Below are 12938 nucleotides of genomic sequence, written 5' to 3' on the forward strand. Positions count from 1 at the left end.
AAGCTAAAGTTCAGTACCTTGGGTATGTAATTGGTGATGGACATGTTGCACCACCAGGAGCTAAGGTTCAGGTTATAAGTGATCTTCCCAGACCTAAAAGTAGGAAAGAGCTACAAAGATTTTTGGGAATGGTAGGTTATTACCGGAGATTTGTTCTTAACTTTTCAATTCTTGTATCACCACTTACAGACCTACTGAAAAAGGGAGTTAAATTTGTCTGGACCGATAACTGTGAATCCTCTTTCAACAAACTTAAAGCTATCCTATTAAGTCAGCCAGTGCTCGCTACTCCAAATTTTGCTAAGCCTTTTAAGATGGCTGTTGATGCAAGTGATACAGGAGCTGGGGCTGTTTTGCTGCAAGAGGATGATCAGGGTATTGAACACCCTGTATCTTATTACAGTAAGAAGTTCACTCCACCTCAAAAGAACTACTCAACTATTGAGAAAGAGCTTTTGGCCTTGATTTTGGGTTTACAGGATTTTTCATTTTATTTGTGTTCTGGTTTTGACCCCATAGTCATTTATACCGATCATAACCCACTGAAATTCCTTAGTAAGTTTAAAGATAAAAATCAGAGATTGACAAGATGGAGTCTACTTCTTCAGGAGTATTCATTAGACATACAACATGTCAAGGGGAAAGAAAATGTTATTGCAGATTGCTTATCTAGACTTTAGACAGATTGTTTTAGAGTAATAAGAAATTTTCTTTGTAAATTTCTTTTTTTTTTTGTGGGGAGGTGTTACATAGCCTATGATTTCATCATCCTTTGTGTAATTTTAACGCACAGTATGCTGCATGTTTGATCACGAGCGTGTTCTGCCTCAGTCCCCCCCTTCTACCGTTATAGTAGAGTAAGTCGTTCTTTCTGTTGTTCAGAGCGGGATTGTCAACTCTTTGTCCCCATGGCTTCATTTGCGCGTCCTTCTTACAAGTTGTATCAAGCTCTGCCAGCCCCTATATAATGAGCTCAGTCTCTGCATCATTGCCACTTAGATCTACTCCTCATTTTGCTCACATCTCTGTCCTCCCCTGTACAGTTATTATTATTGTGAGTGCTCAGGAAGTCTCCAACCATCTAGCAGCTGTGTGTAATTTGAGTATAACTGTTGTTGCATTTTTTCTTGTACTGTTTAGCATAAGGTTAATTCTTAGGCCTGGTAAGTTTTTTGTAAATTACGGAAGGTTCTTGTTGTCAGCCATCATTAATAATAATTTATATCTGTAATAATATATCTGGCATTCACTGAGTATTATCTGGTATCTCATTTTAACAGGGCTGACTTAGATAAATTTACTCATGCTAATTTTGTGTTAATAGAGGCTATTGCAATCAATCAATCAATCAATCATTTCCTGTGGCACCCTCGGGGATGCATAGGGCCTCGATGAACTCACACCACCACATCCTATCTTGTGCTAACTCCTCAAGATCTCCCCAACACTCATCTCCAGCTTCCCGTCTCATTGTCCTCACCCACGTCTCTTTTGGCCTTCCTCTACCTCTCATACCAAGTGCCACCCACCCTGGTGTACCTCGTACTATTCCCTGTCTCCTATACACATGTCCTAGCCACTTCCATCGTGAGAATCTAACATATTCATCGATCGGCTGCACTCCCGTTATTTCTCTAATTCTACTATTTGGTATCCTTTCCCACCACTTAACTCCTAATATTCTTCTAAGTGCTTTATTTTCAAACACCAAGAATTTATTTTCCATAGTCACTGTGCTGTACCAAGACTCGTGTCCATAAATTAAGATACTCCTAACCATTACCTTATAAAGTTTGATTTTTGTATGAACAGAAAAATTGTTATTATTCCAAATATTTTTAAGCATTCCCATTGCCTGATTAGCCTTCTTTAACCTTTCCTCGAATTCAAAGTTCAAAGAACCATCCTTGGCTAAATAAGTACCTAAATATTTAAACCTATCAACTTGCTTTACAACCATACCTCCAATTACACATTCCAGCGCATTTTCCATATTCATATTGATTATTTCAGTTTTTCCACAATTAATAACCAAACCCACCTTGCGACCTTCACTCACCAAACAGTCCAACACTCTCTGCATCTCTTCTGGCCCATCACAAATCAAAACTATATCATCTGCATAATCTAAATCCAAAAGTTTCCTGTTCTCTCCCCAAAGTATACCTGCACCGGTTTCTGTTCCAACACGTTTCATAATGTAATCAATGACCAATATAAATAATAAAGGCGATAGAACACCACCTTGAATTACTCCGGACTTGACTTCAAACGAATCACTCAGACAACCATCAACCATCACTTTACAAAATGTGTCCCCATGCATGTTCATAATGACCCTCACAAACTCCTCTGGTATTCCATAATGTCTCATGATCTTCCCCATAGGCTATTGCAGTTAACCATATATTTAACCTGTTTTTGCCATTACATTATCCTTATGAGTCCTGAATGTTTTGTTGTTAGTTTGAGCATTAAACTTTAACTTGTAATTTTACCTAACTCTTTGTTTTGAACCTGGAACTTTACGGGACAGTAGTGATTTTTAGTATTCTCACTTAAAGTGTACATTATCTTTCGCTGTTCCGTAACAATATATATATATATATATATATATATATATATATATATATATATATATATATATATATATATATATCTGTCTACCAATCTATCTATCTATCTATATATATATACTATCTCTCTCTCTCTATATATATCTATCTATCTATCTATCTATCTATCTATCTATCTATTTGGACTTGATGGTAGGTTACTAAAAGGGGTGAAAAGTTTTTATGTAAATAGTAGAGCGTTGCGTAAGAGTGGGAAATGCTGTGAGTGATTGGTTTCCCGTGAGAGTGGGGCTGTGACAGGGATATGTGATGTTGCCTTGGTTGTTTAATATTTACATGGATGGTGTTGTAAGGGAGGTGAATGCAAGAGTTTTAGGTGAGGTCTGAGTCTGGTGAATGTTGATGGTGGAGAGTGGAATCTGAAGCAGCTCCTGTTTGCAGATGACACTGCACTGGTGGCTGATTCAGAGAAGAGAATGAGACAGTTGGTAGAGGAGTTTGGAAGGGTGTGTGAAAGGAGGAAATTGAAAGTAAATGAGAATAAGAGTAAAGTGATCAAGTGTACGAGGTTGGTAGATGGTAGGGGGATGAATATAGTTTTGAATGGCGAGTTGCTTGAGAAGGTAGAGTGTTTTAAATATCTAGGGTCACATGTTGCTGTGGATGGAAGAATAGATGCAGAAGTGAAATTTAGAATAAATGAAGTAGGAAAGGTGCTGGGAGGAATGAAAAAAGTGTTTAGATTTCGTTCTCTTGGAATGGATGTAAAGAGAAGGCTGTATGAGGGTGTTGTGGTACCGACTGCATTATATGAGGCTGAAACATGGAATATGGGTGTAGCAGAGAGGAAAAGTTTGAATGTAATGGAGATGAGGTGTCTGAGGAGTATGTGTGGTGTAACGCGTATGGATCGAGTGCGGAATGATGAACTGCGAAGGAGAACTGGAGTTGTTCGGGAGATGGCTGGTAGTGTTGAGCAGAGGGTGTTGCGATGGTTTGGGCATATGGAGAGAATGGATAATGAGCGATTGGTGAAAAAGATAACTAGATCTGATGTGAGAGGTGTAAGGCTGAGAGGAAGACCACGAATAGGATGGATGGACAGTGTGAAGAGAGCGCTGGATGCGAGAGGGGTGTCTGTTGAGCAAGGAAGAGTGGCTGTGCATGACAGAAATAAATGGAGAGAAATTGTGAATGAATAAGTGATGACGCAGCCCAGAGGGGATATTCTCCCGCATTTGGTCTGATCAGCTATTTCAAGTCAGGTGCGGGTAAGGGGATGAGTCTGTTATGATGTGGCAGGGGTAAACCAGCTCTGCTGTCGGGCCCTGCTGCGGATGTCACTGATTGCATTGCGCAGTTGACCCTTGTGCGGTGTGGTGCGGTGAGGATCTGACCGTTCTCCCCTTTGGGGCTAAGATGTGAATGAATGTGTTTGAATGGATGTGTAAATGGGGAGTGTGTCGTCCTGTCTCGGCTACCTCCCTTTCCTTGGGGGAAGCAGCCTAGGTATATATATATATATATATGTTAGATATTTTAGGTGATCGTACAAAATTTGTACATGTAATGGAAGACTTATTCACAGTAATATTCAGGTGTGAAGATAAAATAAACAGATTCTTACGCACACTTAAGGGCAAGAGCATCATTAGTGACTCTGTTTTTTCACAACTGTATGTAAGTGGTTCAAAACCTGGCATACTTTATTGCCTTCCCAAGATTCATAAAGAGGGTGTCCCTTTACGTCCCATCCTCTCTGCCATCGGTACGTGTAATTACGGCTTATCAAAATTCCTTGTCCCATTGCTATCACCCATTACCACCAGTGAGTATACTGTGAAGGATTCTTTTAGTTTTACTAAAGAGCTGATAAATAAATCCTTCGGTGACTGTGTTATGGCTAGTCTCGATATCAAGTCTCTCTTTACTAACATTCCTGTTGCTGAAACTATCAACATTTGTTTGGATCGTTTATTTTCCAGTACTCATAACAGTAATGGATTTGATTCTACTCAGTTTAAGACTCTTCTGGAACTGGCAATTAAGGACAGCATATTTTTATTTGACAATAAAGCTTATAAACAATGTGATGGTGTTGCCATGGGATCACCTTTAGGACCGACACTAGCCAATGCTTTCCTGTGCTACCACGAAGAGCGTTGGGTAGCTGAGTGTCCTATTTATTTTAAACCCTTGTTTTATCATCGTTATGTTGATGACACCTTTTTGGTTTTTAGATCTACTGATCATGTCTCGTTGTTTCTTAGTTATTTGAATTCTCAGCATGGCAACATCAAGTTCACCTGTGACCTAGAAAGTAATAACAGTTTAGCATTTTTAGATATAAATATTCTCCGTAGGGACAATAGTTTTGAAACTGCCTTATACAGGAAGCCAACCTTCACTGGATTATGCATGAAACTTTCCTCATTCCTCCCATTGAGCTATAAACGTAATCCATTCAGCACTCTCACCCATAGAGCTTATGAGTTGTGCTCGAATTATTTTCACCTTGATAAGGAACTTAATTTTCTTAAAGATTTGTTGTTTAAAAATGGTTTCCCCAAAAGATTCACCGAAACGTACATTGGTAAGACCCTTAATAAATTCTTTACTGCTTCAAAGGTCCAAGTCATTTCTGTTCCGAAAAACATTCTATACTTTCCCACAACATACACGGGACACCTTAGCTTCACACTGAGGAACAAACTTAAAAAACTTCTAGCTGAACACTTCCCACAAGTGTCACTTAGAGTTGTATTTAAAACCCAAAAAACAATCCAGAGTTTTTTTTTTCAAGGTAAAAGACACCATTCCCTCACACTTACAGTATAAGCATCCGTTGTTTACCTCTTCACGTGTGCCAGCTGTAGGGCGGCATATATAGGTAAAACAATAAGACCCCTAAAGACACGAATCCATGAACACTTAGGTCGTTCAGTTCGAACAGGCTAGTTAATCACCAATCCATCACACTCAGCAATACGGGACCACTCACAACAACACGACCATCCTTTCTCTAATTCCTACTTTACAGTTCTTGGTGGTAGCAGCAATGACACGGACCTTCCCATTATGGAAGCTTTGTACCAATATCGTTTTAACCCTTCAATCAGTGACATGGCTTTCTGTGAACTGTTTTGTTTTCCACACTAGGTAAGTTTTTTACAGCATTGCACTTACTGTTTTACAGATACGTTTTGCTTCCTTATTCCTACCCCATTCTTTTTAGATTTTATTACTTATTGGTTTACGAACACGGTATTTTAACAGACTTCGTTTTTTTTTGTACTTTGATGTTTTTAGTCTTGTTTTGATCGTTATAACATAAAAATCTTAAATGTGTATATTTTTCGATTGTAGATTTTGCTCTAAAGATGGAATAAGTATTTTCCGAAACGTCAGCAAATAAAGAGGCTAACTTTGCCACGATGTTTGTGTTCTGCCTGGTGATCATCTTCCTATAACGTGTACGATTTCCACGCTCCAAGTCTCTCTCTCTCTCTCTCTCTCTCTCTCTAGTAACAAGTTGGACTGAGTAAAAAAAGAAAAGACAATGGCAGATGATGTGATGACATGCGACGACTTGACAGTAAAAATAAAACAAGTGTGTCTATGAATGTAAGGATATACTCTAATGAATGATTGGCACGTCTGACATTGGTGGACTGTTTTATCATACATGTGCAAGTCATGTTTAACAGACTCGGAAGGTTAACTGTAGCAGAGACGGCGATCAACAGTTTCTGTCACTGGAAAACTAACCCACTCCCACCCAATACTTCAAGCATAAGTGGCCTATAGCGGTTTGGAAGGCTTCTGTAGTGCAGGGTGAGAAGCTTACTGTACGTGGACATATTTCTGCTGTGGCTGTGTTTGTGAGTGGGGGACTTTACTGTGAATGTCAACGGGAAAACCTCGTCAGAGTGCTGTTACGTGAAGCCGTCAGGAGAATTGGTAGAAGCATAAGCTACCCAGCTACAAGAGATTTCCAGTGCGACTATGATGGACATAATAAAAGGTAACCTCTTATTCCGTGATTTAAAAAAAAAAAAAGTTGTTCTACAGAAAATTATATTATTACCTCACCCGGACGGAGTCCTACGAGGTACTGTTTTTGGTCGAGTTTCTTTCTTTCTTTCTTTGTTAGCAACATTATGGAAAAACGGTTGAATGAAATTACATGAAACTTTTGGGATATGTGGGCACTGGTCCCCAAAAGAAGCGTTTAAATTTTGAAGGTAATCGAGCGACCGTGAAAGGTTAAAATCAAGGTCACCGATTTTCAGAGGGCTATAATTACTATTAGGAACATACAGGAACTCGTAATATGGGCTTTCATTTGGCACAAAGACCTTTGACCTTGAAAGGTCAAACCCAAGGTCACGGATATTCAGGGGGCTATAACTCGAAACTGATTGAAGACAGGAATATATTTACTATTATCAACATATAGAAAATCCCATATGGGTTTTTAATTGGTACCTTGACCTTTGACGGTAAGTGACCCTGACAGGTCAAACTCAAGGTCACACATGTTTAGGGGGCTATAACTCGAAACTCATTGAAGATAGAGATATTTACTATTACCAAGAAATAGGAAGTCTCATATGAGCTTTCGTTTGGCAGCATGACCTTGAGTGACCTTGAAAGGTCAAACGCAAGATCAAGAATTTTCAGAGGGCGTAACTTGAAAACATTTGCCCCATTACCTTAGACTTTAATTGTGCACTGCTGCTAAATGGTAGAAACGAGTCAGTATTTAACAGCAATAAAATAACTGCTGTCTGGCGGGGTTTGTTGTGCCAGGCACCACTTGTTTTCTAAAGACTTGAAAATACGAGAATTCGCACCACCTGGAATGCATTTCTCTAAATATCTTATCTAGAGGTATGGTTAAATGAAAATATTTTAACAATCGTTGTGTACCAGTTTGAATTGTCTCACATCAAACCCTGACTCTGTCACACACTAATTTACGGTATTCTTCCACCTTCTTTGTGGCCTACCACGCCATCACCCACCTCCAAACTCACTACATATACCAGTCTCATCACCTCTGTATATGACCATACCACTCAAACACCCTCTCTTCTATAATTTTCTCAGTAGACTTCCTTATTCCAGATCTTCCACAAATCACAAGTTTCATATCTTACCCATGCCACCCAACCCACAAACATTCCTCAACAGTAAGTTTTGATAGTCGTGCCACGCCAGTCTCACACCCATGGGATACATTAAGTGGGTACAAACATACTGTTACATCCCCACCCCACACTGCCACAGGCTGCAACAGCAGTAGTACGGTACAGGAAGGACGTTGCCCAGTGAGCTGTTCTTCCTATGGTCAGCCTTTCGGTGTACAGCACACAAGATCAGCTGAGGCGAAAATAAACACTGGCTTCTTAAAGTTCACTATATTTTCCAAATAATTTCACTTAATGCTTTCCAACTTCACTGCAGTAATCCCACGAGCACTGGAGCTGTACAAACTTTAGTAACTGCAATTACACTTAATGCTTGACCACACCTCACTGTTTTCACGAGTACCGATGATAACGAATTTCAATAACACTTCACTGCAAACACTTCACTGTTTTCACAGGTACCGAAAATATACAAACTTCACTGCACTGACACTGCACTGCACTCAAACTGAATCGAAAACCGACTACACTTCCTGTAGTCTCTTCCCCATCCTTATAGATGCTTCCTATATTCTGGAGTTTTCTACATTCTACAAGAACAACAGTTGCCAACTCGAAGATATCTAAAACATGCAAGACTTTTCTTACATTAAATAACACTGTAAGTCATTTAGCAAACAAACCCAAATCAAATTATTACAGTTTAACAAACAATCACATAAATAAAACATTATAGAGAAAAAGAGCACAAAAATTAATGCATAACTTGCGAAATAACTACGCTCACAAACAGCAGGCAAACTGGCAACTCTGACTCGTACCGAAGCAACGGTAAACAACGGGAAACGTCGAGAAGCTCCTTGACAACCTGACTGGCAAATCTCGCTTCCTAACAATACATTCACTCACTCCTCATCCAGTCTCCATATTCATTTTAATAAACATCTCTACAATAACAATTGGCTAACTGCATCTTAATCCAATAACAACACTAAATATTTAAACAATGCAGAGAGCATAGTTAGAACCTTAGTATTTCTGTAATGTGTGAATCGAGTAGGTAGGTCCTCGTATAGGCTACTTACTGGCAGCACTGGACCAGTAATAAACAAAAATGGTACATTACTGTAGTACATTGGTGCCCTTAGTGTTTTACTGGGGTACTTACAAAACAAGAAATTTTAATTGATTAACTTATTCAATTAACTTACCATAGTTCATATGAAGAAAATGGACTGACTTAACTGGAAGCTTCCCAGTTTAGCTTAAGTAGTTAACTTTGAAAGTTGACCCAATCATGCTTCTTGGATTCCTTTGCTCCTTCACGCACTACTCTCCCATTTTCGATTCTGTTGTCTTCTTTTGCAGTTAGTCTTTTCTCAGTGTGCACAAAGAGTGCATCGAGAACGGTAAAAATTAATGATTTCCTTTTAGTATTTTCCACATGTTGTTACATTGAAGCGTGTAAGGATAATAGGCCACTTATTTTGTTCACTTCTGTTCCAGCGTTCCCCGATTTAACAAAATCCCTTGTAGACACAGTAACAGCTTCCCACACCAAGCCATGCTTTACTCTTTTTATAAACACTTTAGATATTCTGCTTTATTAACAGCAAAACTACTAAGTTTATACTTGATATATTGTAGTTGTAATATCACAAATTAGACAAGAACCAAGAGAACCATGCTAATTTCATTTAGTTTAAGGGCTATTCCTTTGCCCCATACAGTATATCAGCAAGCCAGCCACCCCGCCAAGTGTTTGGTCATTGGTTACTTTCACTCTCCTCGGACTAAAACGATACTGCCAGGGAGGTCAGTAAGGACTAACCTTTACCTCAGCCTGCAGTAACCCGTAGCCCACGAAGGCGTAGGAACAGTTAGAAAATACCACCGTAGAGAATTTCGCAGCTTTGGTCGTAAGAATATCCAAATCTAGGGGGTTGTGTTAAATTATTACCTGTAGGCTGACACCCTTTCCATCCCTGACTAATTCAACCAGCCGAGAGATGAGTGGAGGGAGGAGTTGTTCCAGAGGTGGGTGCTGATCTGAGACTGGTACACTGCTGGATAAGTCGGAATTTTAAATTCATGTTGAGTACAAGATTCAAATTATATTTTCTTCTAATAATTTCCTATCAACATGGGCGCAGCCAAGGTGTGGCCCAAGGGGCCCGTGCACCTCTTTCCCCTTTCTCTAAAGATAAACTGAACGAGAAGGCAGTTATTTTGTCCCCTAATTTAAACTGCAATTCGCTGTTGATGATTGTTTTCTTTGCTAATTCATTTGCTGTTTAGGACTAGATACATTTTTAATTATAGTAAATACTGTTGCAATGCTTTCCAAACAGCTGTATTTCAAGAATAATGAAAACCAAAATTCAGCCCCCCTTAACAAATACTGTACTGGCTGGGTCCCTGCCTAACAATGACTGATTTATGAATAAATTTCAGTTAATATTAATTTATGTATATAAAATTTAGCATTACTTTGTGATCATGTAAAAAAGTGTTTTTGCATGCTGAAAATAGACTCGCTGGATATAAAATGCCTTGCAGGTTTAAAATTTGTATGCAAATGACAGTTCATTGCTATATGTGAAGTGCAAACACCACCTTCATGAGTTCTACAGGTTTTGCTGTTTATATATCTAACCCCATCTTCCTCTCGCCTCCCCTGAGCTGAACGTACCGGGGAAAATTAAAACAATGCAGCCCAGGTGCTTGATGTCTTTTGGCTGAAGAAATCTCGTTATGGAAGCGATCAGTGATACACACAAGTGCTCTAACCAGCGCATTTGACTGATACCCATAATCATATACCCTTGGCCTGGGCCAGCCAGCCAGCCCTCAGCCATTGTCAAGGGAGTGCCAACAATTCGCCGAGACGAAGAGGACAGGAAGATCAACCGCAGATGATACCTCTGAAATTGCTGCCATCCCAGTGGACGTGACCCAGGCTGTGTCAAGCCAAAGGTCTCTAGTGGAGATAATTACACCATTGCACCCTATGCCCCGACCCATAGCACCACGACCATACAGAATACATCTGCCCGGATGGCACTGCACACTTGGCTCCACACGAGGATACCACAGCCTGGTATGTGGGACTGGCTATGTCATGTTCTGTGCTTAACATCGAGTTGGTCCTTTGTAGCTCCACTCGCCACCACCAAGTTGTGGCACCTTTATGTGTAGCCAAGTGTACTATCCACTCACTTGATGTAGTGCTGCCTACTTCTTCCTTAGCCTTTATCATTCTTTTTCTGTGCCTGCCCTCCTCTCTTCCTATTTCCCCCATCTTTCCTGTCACTTCTTATTCCTTTTCTTTCCTTTACAGGTAGCTTTACATTGAGTGACAAGCCAAATGGTTTCCTATAAGCCAAGAAACCATTTACAACGCTAGGTGGTAACCATATAACCAAACCATACGTGCTCCCTACGTGTCAACAAGTAGGTTGGTGGAGGGTTCGTGCCCTTGCTCGTAAAACAAATAACTCAAAGTCAAGTGGCCACCCCTTACGGGATTATGGCGTCTGGCAATAAATAGATAGATAGATAGATAGTTCTCCTTCTCAGCCTCTCACACCAGCACCAGGCTGTGGTACCTTCATGTGGAGCCAAGTGTACTCGTACATCATTGTTTCTGCTGATGGTAACCCTGTTTTCACCATTTCACATAAAACTCACAGAGACTCTCAGTGAGTCCACGTTGATAAATACATTATTGAGGATAAAACCCACCCCCTAGGCAGAGGCTCAGCACTCCTGTTCCAGATCAGTTAGGAAAACGTAGGCAAGCTGGATCCCCTAACTGAATGTTCAGCTTCATCAGCAGTATTGGCCTGTCAAGTGGTGAATGGGACGTGCAGTAGATATAGGCATTCACAAAATTGAAACCTTGCAACGCCTTAAGTCTTTTGATCAAAGCTGCATCTCAGGGTTATATGAAGTTTTCCACCTCTCGGCCTTTTCCTGCATTGGCGCAGGCTAACAAAAAAAGCCTACATGGTAATGTTGAAATTCAAATGATCCCAACTAAAATGCTTTGTCTTTGACCATCTGTCCTTCAGGACATATAGATATGCTATCAAACTTCTGAGTTGCTTCAGTTGCCATCCCTCTGGACACCGTGCATTGTCTTGCAGGGACTCGACATGCTGTCCCAGATGCAATGAGTTTCATCCCTCAAAATCCAAAGAAAGGTCTAAATGCTCAGATGAACCCCACAGCTATCTGTGTATGGGGATCCCACACAGTCAGCTGCAAGTCCTGCACAGACTACAAGCAGGCAGTAGAACTACAGGAAGCCACCTGCAGAGACCCAGTCACCCTAACAGACACTAAGCAATGGCTCTGAGTCCTTAACCCAGCTCCTCGTCCCTCCCTCTCTTCTCCCTCAGATGCCCAGACTCTTCCTGCTGTCCACCCCTTGACCCATACAGTGTTCCCAAGCATCTGTTTTATGGCAGCCACAAAGAAACATTTTGCTGTCATTGAAGATAAAATGGATAAAATAGTAGAAAGAAAAGGATGTTGTGGGTTCCCCAGCCCACCTAAAGGAGATACATGTATCAGTTCAGCTTTGTTCCCCTGCCTCATTCCCCAGCATCTACAGTATGAGACACTTCTCCGACTACGTATCACCGCCCGGGGAGATGTCGTATCATCAGCCTCGCTACCTTTCTCTCAAGAAATTCACAACACAGCCAATGTTTCCCCCTCCACACACAAACTCAAAGCACAACAAGACCATCCCACAAAGTACTGACTAACCCCATCCCTCAACAAGTGCCATTTTCTGGCCCAAAACCAACTGCCCTAACAACACACAAATCTTTTACTGATCTGCTGTTAGCAGCTATGATCTCATTACCAGTTATATCTTCACTCACTGCAATATTCAAGTGCCTGTGGTCTTGTCTGCATTCCTTGTTGATGTCACAATGATGACCCATCCTAAACTAAATTGTATACTCTTTTGAAACCCAAGTCAGTCCTACGAAAGTCACACAACTTCAGAGCTACAGTTTCCGAATATGTCAGGTATCACGTACCGCTGTGAAAACTGGCTGGCCACTAATCTTGCTTTCCATCTGTCAAAATACACCACCTATAAGGCCGACCATGACTAGAAGGTCAGTAGTCATGCACTCCAGCATCCCCAGCCAGGTCCTTAACGGCTTGCCATATGTCGATGGTGACCTAG

Source organism: Coenobita brevimanus, chromosome 100, assembly GCF_032717465.1.
Source record: "Coenobita brevimanus isolate Jiangsu-jjx chromosome 100, ASM3271746v2, whole genome shotgun sequence".
Classification (NCBI taxonomy): domain Eukaryota; kingdom Metazoa; phylum Arthropoda; class Malacostraca; order Decapoda; family Coenobitidae; genus Coenobita; species Coenobita brevimanus.